Source organism: Adelges cooleyi, unplaced genomic scaffold, assembly GCF_023614345.1.
Source record: "Adelges cooleyi isolate 19-005CV unplaced genomic scaffold, UGA_ACOO_1.1 ACOO_flye_CR_arks_rails_tigmint_CR_PRNA_0, whole genome shotgun sequence".
Taxonomy (NCBI): domain Eukaryota; kingdom Metazoa; phylum Arthropoda; class Insecta; order Hemiptera; family Adelgidae; genus Adelges; species Adelges cooleyi.
In genome coordinates this window covers 1,023,720-1,038,603 of record NW_026095750.1, presented here as the reverse complement: position 1 = coordinate 1,038,603, position 14,884 = coordinate 1,023,720, and the positions used below count along the sequence as shown (strand labels likewise).

The 14,884-nt window shown below is 26.3% G+C and overlaps 1 long non-coding RNA gene across 1 annotated transcript; it reads right to left on the bottom strand.

Annotated features, from left to right (window-relative positions):
• Positions 1–13,004: 13,004 nt before the first annotated feature.
• On the bottom strand, positions 13,005–13,867 carry LOC126847478 (uncharacterized). The gene is made up of 4 exons (XR_007687074.1): positions 13,814–13,867; positions 13,325–13,377; positions 13,186–13,231; positions 13,005–13,124 (listed from the first exon to the last, which is right to left on the bottom strand). It is a non-coding gene; the product is annotated as an uncharacterized LOC126847478 (long non-coding RNA).
• Between the last annotated feature and the right edge of the window lie 1,017 nt (positions 13,868–14,884).

Below are 14,884 nucleotides of genomic sequence, written 5' to 3'. Positions count from 1 at the left end.
TTGTATTATGTTTAAACAATGTCATACTATTTATTTATTGTTTGATTAGACAGGAAGTAAATATTAAAATATATTTCATTAATAACAAAAAATCAAATTTAATATCTTCGGCTATCCATCGACACACTGTGGATGTTTTCCGTTGGCCGCAAGCAAGTTATTCGGTGACGACATAAGATGATTCCTTGAGGTACTCTTGAAGGGACCGTATACTCCTTGAAAAATAACCATTAATTTTTACTTTTTGAGTTCTGCATTGTTTTAAAACAATTTCTGGTATACCATCTGGACCGGGGGAGCAGTTATAATCGCATTTTTCCAGAGAAGAGAATACTTCTTGAGTATTAATAACAATTAAATATGTAACAATTAATTATATATGTATTTGTTGTCACGATATTATTAACCTAAATTAGGTAAGTGATAAAAATTGAAATAACTAGGTATGTGGAGTTTTTTCATTATCGTACACTCCAGTAGTAATTTAAGTTATTTTATGGAAATAATAAACTTATTAACATCCTCCACCACCCTTACAAGTATTTTCTTCATTCTCTGATTTTATTATCGTCTACCTACATGAAATAAATGCAATCATTGATAGCGTCATGTTTATATAAATAGCTGTTGTAAATTTTTTATTTTTGCAAACATTGGAAAAAATCGAATGCATCGTTTTATGTCTTTTATATATTCGGATAACTATATAGACAGACATCATTCCATCAGCCTACAGAACAGAGAGACGCAGACTGTGAATTAATTTTAAACTTGTACATTTTTTTAAAAATAATTGTATGTTGTTTTTCTTGACTTGTAATAATATTTGGAAAACATGGCCACTTTCAGTGTGTATTACTTCAATTTATCCCTTCTTCAAAAACCAACTCTCGGCACGTAACACACTGGTAAAAAAAATACTGAATTTGATATGACGTCCTACTTAGATGTTATGTTGCCGTCATTTACACTGAGCTAACATAGCATTGGTATTGTTTTTTTTTGGCGGTGGGAGATAGGGGTGGAAGATAGGAGGTCGGTGACAGGGGTAGGAGATTATGGTAAGATATAGGAGATAAGAGATATGTTGTACGTTCAACGTTCAAATTAGCACTAAATGATGAATTCTAAATAGTTTAAGGGTCCAAATTATCTTTAAATTGTTTTAAGCCAGATATTAAACACTACAGTATTAGCCAGAAACTTGATGTTTTAACATACTAGCTTGTTACTGCTTCTTAATATACTCTATCATTATCTATAATTCCACCACTACTCTAAATTTTTTCGGTTCTTCAACGAGACATGAAAATGTTCTTTTGTGGTTGCAGACTCATCTGAAATATGACCTTTATGTTTTTTATTACTATTAATTCTTAATTTTTCTGCATTGGTTATTGGTCCTAATTCCTAAGTATCCTTAATATTTTTTAAATTATTGTTTTGTAATAAATAGTCTATTACCTTAATTTTTTTTTATTTTTAATAAGATACTTTTTTTTTAAAATCAATTTACTAAGAAATATGCAGACTTCCCATTGTACATGCTGCTTTTTTCTAAAGATCATACTACGTACTATGTTTTCAAACCAAATCAACTATCGAAGATAATATGCCACATTCAAAGCGCCTTAACCAATAACAGTTATTATATTTTAATTTAATCCGTCGTATTATCTAGACAACCCTCTTAGAGATTATGCAAAATATTGTTACTGGCTATAACGATAGAAGAAACATGTACAAATTGTACTTAAACAAAGCTACAACAATACAATCTGGTGAAAATATAGTAACTAAGTTTAAAAACATGTGTTAAAGCAAAACAAGATATTTTAAATATGCCAGATAGTAGAAATTTATTATGAATTCATGAAATATATGGTTTGGTTTACTAATAGTTTACACAATTTAATTTGGTTTATTTATTTTAAAGCTGTATTTTTAACTGAATATATCTCTGTAATTTGGATTGTTGTCAATGGATCCTTTTTGTCAAAAAAAAAAAAATATATTATTTCATAGCTCAAATAGAATTAACTTATTTAATGATACCTGTGTTATTCCGGTATACGAATGTTACTCGGATCAATCTAAGGAATAATATTTTATAATATTAGAACTATATATATATATATGGACATATGTGTTATCAATTAGGTTAGCTTACATTAAAATTAGGGGCCTCAAGGGTGATTGAACCTTTCTTTTCCTTAGTTTCTAAACACGATACAAAACGTTTTTTTATTAAATGAATATTATATATGAAAATAATAACAAAATATAATATTTTAATATATAAGGACAAAAATAATATTATAATTAAAACAGTAATATTGAGGACGAGTTTTATTACGGCGGACAGCGAGGTAACGTTTCCACGACGTGGTCAAGTAATTCCATTGGAAGAAAATAATAATTTTCGTAACATGAAAAAGGGACATTTGTAAATTCGACTAACTAAACTGAAACGTAAATAAGAGATGCTCAGAAACGCAATCGTCTTTACAGTGCGAACGGAAACTGCATTTTTGAATTTCAATCACGACCAAAATATAGTAAACCATATCGAATGCTAAACGATGATATTTTATGTTTTAAGACTTTATAAGGGAATAACCAAATTAATAATGTTTACTCTTCTATCTAAAACAAATTATCTTTTAAAAATTAGTAACTATTACCTTTTGGTGGTTCTGAACTGCTTGCACCCTCTGTGGGTGTTTCTGTTGTCTTTGGTTCTGCGATACATGAACAGCCTTTAAAATAAATAAAATATTAGATATTTCAAAATATAACGAAGATGATAAATCAAAACTAATTAGTGTACATTTTTAAATGAGAACACAATTATTTAATCTAATCGAAGTTGCATAACTATTTTAACCTTTATTCCTCGGTACATAACTTGTTCATGATAACACCACACTAAACCAGTTTAAAGTAAAGGTCTGTCACTTTTTCAAATCAGGGTTCCGTTAAAAGATGTTAATTATTTGTCAAGTTCGAAATATTGCACAATGTACATGACCATAAAATATGTGTTTTATTATATTATAATTTGTATTGAAGTGTATACAGCATGTTTAAATCGTTTCAAAGATATTCGATTATGGAACTATTAATAATCAAAATATTTCAAAATAAATGAACAAGATATATATGACGTCCATGATAAATTAGCTTTATCGTGAATATTGTTGGTACCATATTTAAATTGTGCAAACAAAATTAATGAAGTATTAAGTATTAAGCGATGAAAAAAACATATTACCTAGATATGACGGCACCTTCTTTAGGATGCCTAAAAAAAAAACAAAAATGTTTAATTGTTTTGAGAACTTTAACCAGTAAAATATTTTTAATAGTGAATATTTAAGAAAATAATTATTTTCTTACATATTCATATGTACGAAAATAATAGCTTTAAATATAACCTTTTTTCCACGATTTTAAAGCTGTGTTAAAAAACAATTTCAATAATACTAATAATAACAATACAAAATGGTTTGTGATTTATAAATGTAGATATTTTTATTTACATTACAATAAATAAGTCACAATGATATTACTCTACACGTTGTTGTTTTACTAATAACTAATACAAAAGGAAATTTACGATATTATAATACTTATTGTCTTCACAATATTTCAATATTTATTGAATATATACTAATGAAAGGTTTTTATCAATAATAATATTTTAGGACTAGCGTGTCTAGCCGAGTACATGCGCCTAACCTAACTATTCAGTAAATGTGCTCGTGTGAATCACTGTTAACAGACTCTGATGATTACTGCGCTCTGTCGTATACGCTCAGTATAACGCAATTCATCAGATAAAAAAAAATCCCCCGAGTACAGTTATGCAGAGGTTAAACTAATACTGCGTACGTTAGTACCGGGTTCACGAATTTACTTTGTTTGATTATTTATTAAGTTCGACGAAATTCACGGGAAAAAAGAAGGACAATGCTAAGAAAAAGAACTAACTCAATGGTTTATAAAAATAATAAATAAATATTATAATGTAATGAAGAAATTGCATATTAGGCAACTACTAACTCTACTGTCTATACTATACCTTTAGTACAATAGAAGGCAATAGAAGAATTCTTACAATGATAAGAAAAATAACTAACTTAATGGTATACAAAAATAATAATTAAATTTTAAAACAATAATAAAGAAAGTGCACATTAGGTAACTCTACAATCTATACTATACTTGTAGAACGTTTTATCGGCGGATCGTTGGCTATAATTCAACAAATTATACACATCGAATTAATGTTTGCAAACTTTAAATTGACATAATAGTATTTAGAAAAATAAATATTAAACGAGTTTAAATAGAAATCATGTTTTATACGATTTTTTAGTACTTTGGTGCAGCTTCTACATAAAATTAATTTAACCCCTATTGAATTTTGTAGACTTATCTGGTCTAGTAACATTTTTATCTTAAATTTCCAAATTTTAAATTTTGTGTTAGAAAATATATGTTTTACCAATAGATATTGGTAGAGAAATAAGTGGAAATCCAAATTAATTATATGGACCAAAATGCCAAATATGAACGATCATTCGGAAGCAACACCCGCAGAATAATTTAAAACTTACCCAGCATGTCTACTACGATAAAATTTAGTCGTATAAAGTATTTTTAGTTTTTTATTTACTTCTGTTTATCATCATTTTGTATTGTATCTATTGTCATAAAACAAATGATTGAAAAACTCCCAGCGTTATATTTTACTTACTCACTTGAATGTTTCGATAAACAAAATGTCATTAATTGAGTTTATAATCTAAAAAACCGCAAATTTATCTTAATTTTACACATAAATATTTCAACTTTTTTATAACTGTGATATTTTTTCCCCGTTTTTTCCAATTTTCTATGTATTTCCATCTCTTTTTTTTAAGCGTTTTATAAAGTTATTAGTTTAAAACTCACACATTTCACGTAAAGTTTTATTAGCTTTCTACATAGAAAAATTCTCAAAAATTGGCAACACGCTTTTTAGATTATAAACTCAATTTAATTACTTTCTGTTACTCGAAAAAAGATCAATTATTTTACTTTAAGAAATTAATTTTTTGTATTATGTCCAAAGATACTATAAAAAGACGATTAAAAACAGTTTAAAGGAAAAAACTAAAAATTAGATCATCAATTTACATGAAAGAAAAAAAATGTTTTTTATAAATTGATTTACTAACGAAAAACATTCTTGTCGTTGAAACAGACACGCAGAATGAGTTTCTAAAAGTTCTACAAAGAACGCTCTAAAAGGTTGTTCGTATTTGTCGTTTTGGCGCTTGTATCAATAAAAAAAAAACGTAAAATTACCTTCCGACTCTCTGTCACCTAACCAACAAATAAACATAAATCATTATTTTTATCAATTATTTTGTATAATTTTGGTACCGTGTAAATACACCAAAAACCAACGTATAAGGAATGTAATCTGTTATCTACTTTTAGGTGAATATTAAATATTACTACACAGTTGTATTATACAATAGATTAGTAAAAATTTACAAGTAAAGTAGAAAACGTGTATAAAATTGTATGTAAAATGTATAGCTGTACATAATTTAAAAACATACCTGGAAATGGGCGACCTTGAGTGACTAAATATAAAAAACGCAATTAGGTTTCAATAAAAATTCATACTCGCTTACATAATTTTTAAATGAAAATAATATCTCCTAAACTGACTTATGCAACTAACTTAAAATACAATTTGTCATTTCATTAGAATCCATAAAATTATGATGATTAAAGTATTGAACCTGTGAATGTATTGTAAAAAAAATACAAATAAGACATACCCAATGATACTTTCATAATAATAAAAACTATAATACAAATAGTTAATTTCTGCATAATGTACTAAAGAACACTTCTAAGATAGACAATGAAAACTACGATACACAATCTTAAAATGTACAGTGAAAAATTTAAATGAACATAATATACATTATTTAGCAAGTTTTTCTCAGACTATATAGTAACAGTTTTATTATAGTATGACGCAAAAGGCAGTGTTATTTGCAAAAAAACAAAACGATACATTTTTCTAAAAAACCTGTGAGATTGAGCAAACATTATAATAGTGAAAAACAATTTCAATTAACATTAAAAAAAAATTGCCCAATATATAAAATATTTCAATAATATAATATATATATATATATATATTGTATGTTATTGAGTATAATATACATTATTTAACAAACGTTATTCAAACTATATAAAAGCTGTGTTAACTCAAATGGTAATGTTATTTCGAAAATAACAGAACGTACATTTTTCTAAAAAACACATGTGCCGGATAAAATATTCAACCGTTGTATGACATTTTTGTCCAACATTACAAATATATCTAATATTTTTCGATCACAATAAGTCAAACTGTTATTTATTTTATATAACCTATTAGTTAGAGAAATAAGTTAGTCTGAGAAAAATACAAAGTTGGTCCAACTAAAACTGCGATTAATATAAGAGCACAATTCATTACTAGTTACGACTGTGTTATTAAAAATTTGGTCCCGATAAAAGAAAGCTTATTAAAGGGGCTTTGTATGATTCTATTTGAATGAATTTAATAAAAAGTTGTTCCAGTAAACATTTAGTTAGACCAACTTTTTATTAGTTGTTCCACCTGAATATATGTGTGTCTCTATAGTAAACATAGTTAAAGTGGCACCAACTGTAAAGTTTTTATGTGTAGGAGGGTGGTATACATATTAATAGCAAAGATATATCAAATATGCGTTAAGATATGATATTTTATTCTATAATAATCTAATTTTTAGATTTATTTTTTAATATCATTCACAATTTTTAAATATGGAATCTTATGTGTCAAAAAAATATTCAATTGAATACAATACATTATTTACAAACGTTATTCAAACCATATAGTAACGGTGTTATTAAAGTATGACGCAAATGGCAATTTTTTTTTCGAATAAAACACAACCTACATTATTTTAAAAAAAAAACATGTACCCGATAAAATATTCAAACGTTGCATGAAATTTTTGTCCAATATTTCAAATATTCCTGATATTTTTCGATATGAATAAGTCAAATTGTTAAATATATTTTATAACCTAATAAATAAGGAGATAAGTTAGTCTCTAAAAATACAAAGTTGGTCCAACTAATCCTGTGGTCAATATAAGGTCACAATGCATTACTAGTTATACTGAGTTAAAAATTTGTAAACATTTGGTAGGGCAACTTTAATTTAGTTGTTCCACCTGGATATTTGTATGTCTCTATAGTAAACATAGTTATAGTGGACCAACTGTAAAGTTTTTATTTGTAGGAGGGTGGTATAAATTTTAATATTAAAGATACAACAAATATGCGTTAGGATATGACATTTTTTTTCCAAAATAATTCTGATTTTTTTATTAATTATTTAAGATAATTTACATTTTTTAAATTTAGAATTAAATGAGTCTTAAAAATATTCAATTGGATAAACATTATTTAACAACCGTTATTCATACTATATAGAAATAGTGCTATTGTAGTATGACGCAAATGGCTATGTTATTTCGATAATAACAGAACCTACATTATTTAAAAAAAATACATGTGCCGGATAAAATATTCAAACGTTGCATGAAATTTTCGTCTAATATTACAAATATTCATGATATTTTTCGATAACAATATGTCAAATAGCTTAATGTTTTCGTTATTCAAACGTTATAACGTTATTCGAACCATATAGAAACGGTGTTATTAAAGTATGACGCAAATGGCAATGTTTTTTCGAAAAAAAAACAACCTACATTATTTAAAAAAACCTGTGAGATTGAGCAAACATGATAAAAGTGAAACACAATTTCCGTTAACATTTTAAACATTTGCCTATTATTTAAAATATTCCATTGATATAATACATTTTTTAACAAACCTTATTGAAACTATATAGAAATAGTACTATTGAAGTATGACGCAAATGGCCATGTTACTTCAATAATAACAGAACCTACATTTTTTTAAAAAAACACATGTGCCGGAAAAATATTTAAACGTTGCATGACATTTTTGTCCAATATTTAAAATATTCCTGATATTTTTCAATATCAATAAGTCAAATTGTTAAATATGTTGTTTAACCTAATAATTAATGAAATATGTTAGTCTCTAAAAAATACAAAGTTGGTCTAGCTTAATCTGAGGTTAATATAAGGGCACAATACAATGCTAGTTAGATTGAGATATCAAATTTTTGGTCCTGATAAAAGAAGGCTTATAATATTAGCTTAATATGATTTTATTAGAAAAAACGAAATAAGAAGTTTTTCCACTAAACATAGTTAAAGTGTAACCAACTGTAATGTTTTTATGTGTAGGAGGGTGGTGTACATATTATTAGTAATGATATATAAAATATGCGTTAGGATATGACATTTTTTTTCCAAAATAATTTTGTTTTTTATATTGACTTTTTAAGATCATTTACAATTTAAAAATTTAGAATTAAATGAGTCAAAAAAATATTCAATTGGATAAAATAAACATTATTTAACAACCGTTATTCAATCTATATAGAAACAATGTTTAAAAAATTACATGTGCCGGATAAAATATTCATTTGAATATCTTATACATTATTTAACAAACGTTATTCAAACCATATAGAAACGGTGTTATTAAAGTATGACGCAAATGGCAATGTTTTTTCGAAAACCCAACCTACATTATTTAAAAAAAAACACATGTGCCGGATAAAATATTCAAACGTTGCATGACATTTTTGTCCAATATTGCAAATATTCCTGATATTTTTCGATAACAATAAGTCTAATTGTTCAATATATTTTTTAACCTAATAAATAAGAAGATAAGTTAGTCTCTAAAAATTACAAAATTGATACATCTAAAACTGTGGTTAATATAAGGTCACAATACATTACTAATTATACTGAGTTATTCAAAATTTGGTCCCGATAAAAGAAAGCTTATTAGAGGGGCTTTATATGATTCTATTTGAATGAATTTTATAAAAAGTTGTTCCTGTAAACATTTAGTAGGGCAACTTTAATTTAGTTGTTCTACCTGGATATTTGTATGTCTCTATAGTAAACATACAGGGTCCGGCAGTAAAACGGGATGATTTCAATACTTAATTACTATTTAATGAATGAATAAATTTTAATTTTAATAAATATAAAGTATAAAAGTTACAATTTTATGTTCAATACAAAAAAATACTATTTTTTATGTACTACGTTTGCCAAATGACCTCCATTTTTATTTATGCATTCTTGTAGGCGGAACATAAAGTTCTCATGACCTTTCGCAGCATATTAATGGAAATTGATTCAATATCGTCCCGAATGCGTTGTTTGAGTGTTTGGATAGTTCTTGGTGGATTGGCCTCAAACACTTTTGATTTAAGGTATCCCCATAAAAAAAATCGCAAGCCGTTATTATGCTGCGAGAGGTCATGCAAAACTTTAAGTTCCACCTACAAGAATGAATAAATAACAATGGAGGTCATTTGGCAAACGTAGTACATAAAAAACAGTATTTTTTTGTATTGAACATAAAATTGTAACTTTTATACTTTATATTAATATTTATTAAAATTAAAATTTATTCATTCATTAAATAGTAATTAAGTATTGAAATCATCCCGTTTCACTGCCGGACCCTGTAGGTAAAGTGGGCCAATACATATTAATAGTAAAGATATATCAAATATGCGTTAGAATATGACACTTTTTTTCTAAAATAATACTGATTTTTAGATTGATTAATTAAAATCATTCCCAATTTTTAAATATGGAATCTTATGAGTCAAAAAAATATTCACTTGAATACAATATACAATTTTTAAAAAACGTTATTTAAACTATATAGAAATAGTGTTATTGAAGTAAAACGCAAATGGCAATGTTATTTCGAAAATAACAGAACATACATATTTTTAAAAAAATACACGTGCCGCATAAAATATTCAAACGTTGCATGAAATTTTCGCCCAATATTTGAATATGTTATACATTATTTAACAAACGTTATTCAAGCTATATAGAAATAGTCCTATGAAGTATATCGCAAATGGCAATGTTTTTTCGAAAAAAACACAACCCTACATTATTTAAAAAAAAACACATTTGCCGGATAAAATATTCAAACGTTGCATGAAATTTTTGTCTAATATTTAAAATATTCCTTATAGTTTTCGATAACAATAAGTCTAATTGTTCAATATATTTTTTAACCTAATAAATAAGGAGATAAGTTAGTCTCTAAAAAATACAAAGTTGATCCAAATAAAACTGTGGTTAATTAAAAGGCACAATACAATGTTAGTTTGACTGAGTTATTATAAATTTGGTCCCGATAAAAGAAGGCTTATTATAGGAGCTTAATACGGTTCTATTTGAAAAAAACCAAATAAGAAGTTGTTCCACTAAACATAGTTAAAGTGGACCAACTGTAAATTTTTTATTTGTAGGAGGGTGGTATAAATTTTAATAGTAGATATATAAAATATGCTTTAGGATTTGCCATTTTTTTTCCAAAATAATTCTGATTTTTTGATTGATTTTTTAAGATCATTTACAATTTTTTAATTTAGAATTAAATGAGTCAAAAAAATATTCAATTGGATAAACCGTTATTCCAGCTATATAGAAACGGTGTTATTAAGTATGACGCAAATAGCAATGATATTTCGAAAATAACAGAACCTACATTATTTAAAAAAAACACATGTGCCGGAAAAAATATTCGAACGTTGCATGACATTTTTGTATAATATTTAAAATATTCCTGATACTTTTCAATAACAATAAGTCAAATTGTCATCAAATTATCTTACGTGATAAATATGATCACGCGTAATCATATTATGTGAGAAAATTAGATCCTATTGTATAAAAACATTCGTTATTATTTCGATGGTTTCCTATATGTTTTACCTACTAGTAGCTGGAAGACGACCAAATTGGTCACAAGTATTAACTGACAGGCGACCGGGAAGGTCACTAGCTATCTGTATTGGTTGACCTAATTTCCTAATATGTTCATAAATAACCGTCTATGTCAGTAACCGATAATGACGTACCTACTGTACATTTAGAATTTAATTATCAGAGGTAGACCCGGCATGGTGCATTAAAGGTGTTTACTTAAGAAGTTTAAAAGTGTTTAAGAACTGAAAAGTAAGGCACGAATGATATGTCTAGAGGTCAATCAGTAACTATTAAATCTTAAAAGGAAATGAAGTGAAGGTTGATAAGACATTCTTTTGATTATTGTTTTTTTGGCAGTGCCTATAAAAACGACCAAAAAGCTGTTTAATAAAATGTCTCGATGCAAGTCTTTTAAGTTTTTAGATCTTGACAATTATTGTATAATAATAATATTCAGTTTATCAAATACCCATATTATAAACGAATAAACGTATTACTTACTTCTATCAAACGTATTACTATCAATAGCATATAATATGCATTCATTCATATTTATTTTCATATTGTTTTAAGTTAACCACAAAGGTAGAATTCATGTATTGATATTTTTTGTTAGATGGGTAACCAACATTTTATCCTACTAAATGAAAATATTAAAATATTTTAAACAATGCTAAGTTTGAAATAAGTGAAATAATGTATCAATTTAATAAAATCTATAGTTGTAACTTGTATACCATGTATACTAATAATAATTATAGACAACAAAAAAAGTTAAAAAAATTAATGTTTTAATTTTTTAAAAAACCAATAGTTTTTAAAATTCCATTGATTTACAATTATAGGCATTTTAAATATAATGTTCTAACAATCTCAATAATATTATAAATATATATATATAGGGGATGCTGTAAAAATAAAACTTTTAAAATAAGTCAATCAAATAGATTTTTTGTAAAACCAAAAAACATAACCATATACACACCTAACTTTATTTTAAGTAGAGTTGTGTTCTTGTATAATGTTTAAACAATGTCATACTATTTATTTATTGTTAGATTAGACAGGTAGTAATTATTAAAATATATTTCATTAATAACAAAAATCAAATTTAATATCTTCGGCTATCTATCGACACACATCGTCTACCTACATGAAATAAATGCAATCATTGATAGCGTCATGCTTATATAAATAGCTATTGTGAAATTTTTATTTTTGCAAACGTTGTAACAATCCAATGCATCATTTTATGTCTGTTATATATTTGGATAACTATATAGACAGACATCATTCCATCAGCCTACAGAACAGAGAGACGCAGACTGTGAATAAATTTTAAACTTGTACATTTTTTTAAAAAAAATTGTATGTTGTTTTTCTTGACTTGTAATAATATTTGGAAAACATGGCCACATTTGATGTGTATTACTTCAATTTATCCCTTCTTCAAAAACCAACGCTCGGCACGTAAAACACTGGTAAAAAAAATAGGGTAAGATATAGGAGATAAGAGAAATGTTGTACGTTGAACGTTCAAATTAGAACTAAATGAAAAGTTCAAAATAGTTTAAGAGTCCAAATTCTCTAAGAATTGTTTTAAGCCAGATATTAAATTCTTAATTTTTCTGCATTGAGTATTAGTCCTAATTCCTAAGTATCCTTTATATTTTTTAAATTATTGTTTTGTAATAATTAGTCTATTACCTTACTTTTTTAATTTTTAAGAAGATACTGTTTTTTTGAAATCAATTTACTAAGAAATATGCAGACTTTCCATTGAACATGCTGTTTGTTTCTTAAGATCCTACTAACACACAACGTACGAACATACTACGTACTGTGTTTTCACACCAAAACAACCTTCAAAGGATAACATGCCACATTCAAAGCGCCTAGAAGAAACATATACACATTGTACTTAAACAAAGCTACAACAATAAAATCTGGTGAAAATATAGTAACTAAGTTTGAAAACATGTGTTAAAGCAAAACAAGATATTTTAAATTTGCCAGATAGTAGAAATTTATTATGAATTTGTGAAATATATGGTTTGGTTTACTAATAGTTTACACAATTTAATTTTGTTTATTTATTTTAAAGCTGTATTTTTAACTGAATATATCTCTGTAATTTGGATTGTTGTCATTCAATCCTTTCTGTCAAAAAAAAAAAAATATTATTTCATAGCTCAAATAGAATTACCTTGTTTAATGTTACCTCTGTTTAATGTTACCTCTGTGGTACTCATGACACCCGTATCAATCTAAGAAATAATATTTTAATAAATTAGAACTATATATATATATATAGCTCACATATATGTGAGCTATATGTGTTATCAATTAGGTTAGCTTACATTAAAATTAGGGGCCTCAAGGGTGATTGAACCTTTCTTTTCCTTAGAAGTTTCTAAACACGATACAAAACGCTTTTTTATTAAATGAATATTATATATGAAAATTAATAACAAAATATAATATTTTAATATATAAGGACAATAATAATATTATAATCAAAACGGTAATATTGAGGACGAGTTTTATTACGGCGGACAGCGAGGTAAAGTTTCCACGACGTAGTCAAGTAATTCCCTTGGAAGAAAATAATAATTTTCGTAACATGAAAAAGGGACATTTGTAACTTCGACTAACTAAACTGAAACGTAAAATAGAGATGCTCAGAAACGCAATCGTCTTTACAGTGCGAACGGAAACTGCATTTTCGAATTTCAATCACGACCAAAATATAGTAAACCATATCAAATACTAAACGATGCTATTTTATGTTTTAAGACTTTATAAGGGAATCACCAAATTAATAATGTTTAAAAATAAGTAACTATTACCTTTTGGTGGTTCTGAACTACTTGCCTCCTCCGAGGTTCCGCCACCTACACAACCTTTTAAAAAATAAAATATTAGATATTTCAAAAAAATAACGAAGATAATGAATCAAAACTTATTAGTGTACATTTTTAAATGAGCACACAATTATTTAATCTAATCGAAGTTGCATAACTATTTTAACCTTTATTCCTCGGTACATAACTTGTTCATGATAACACCACACTTAACCAGTTTAATGTAAAGGTCTGTCACTTTTTCAAATCAGGGTTCCGTTAAAAGATGTTAATTATTTGTCAAGTTCGAAATATTGCACAATGTACATGACCATAAAATATGTGTTTTATTATATTATAATTTGTATTGAAGTGTATACAGCATGTTTAAATCGTTTCATAGATATTCGATTATGGAACTATTAATAATCAAAATATTTCAAAATAAATGAACAAGATATATATGACGTCCATGATAAATTAGCTTTATCGTGAATATTGTTGGTACCATATTTCAATTTTGCAAACAAAATTCAATAAAACAAAGTAATAAGCGATGAAAAAAAACATACCACTTAAACATGAAGACACCCAGCCTAAAAACGAAAAAACAATTTAATATTGTTTTGAGAACTTTTGGCAGTAAAATATTTTTAATAGTGAATATTTAAGAAAATAATTATTTTCTTACATTTTTACATGTAAGAAAATAATAGCTTTAAATATAACATTTTTTACACGATTTTAAAGCTGTGTTAAAAAACAATTTTAATAATACTAATAATAAAAATACAAAAAGGTTTTTGATTTATAAATGTAGATATTTTTATTTACATTACAATAAATAAGTCACAATGATATTACTATACACATTGTTGTTTTACTAATAACTAATACAAAAGGAAATGTACAATATTGTAATACTTATTGTCTTCACAATATTTTAATATTTATTGAATATATACTAATGAAAGGTTTTTATCAACAATAAAGTTTTAGGACAAGCGTGTCTAGCCGAGTACATGCACCTAACCTAACTATTCAGTAAATGTGCTCGTGTGAATCACTGTTAACAGA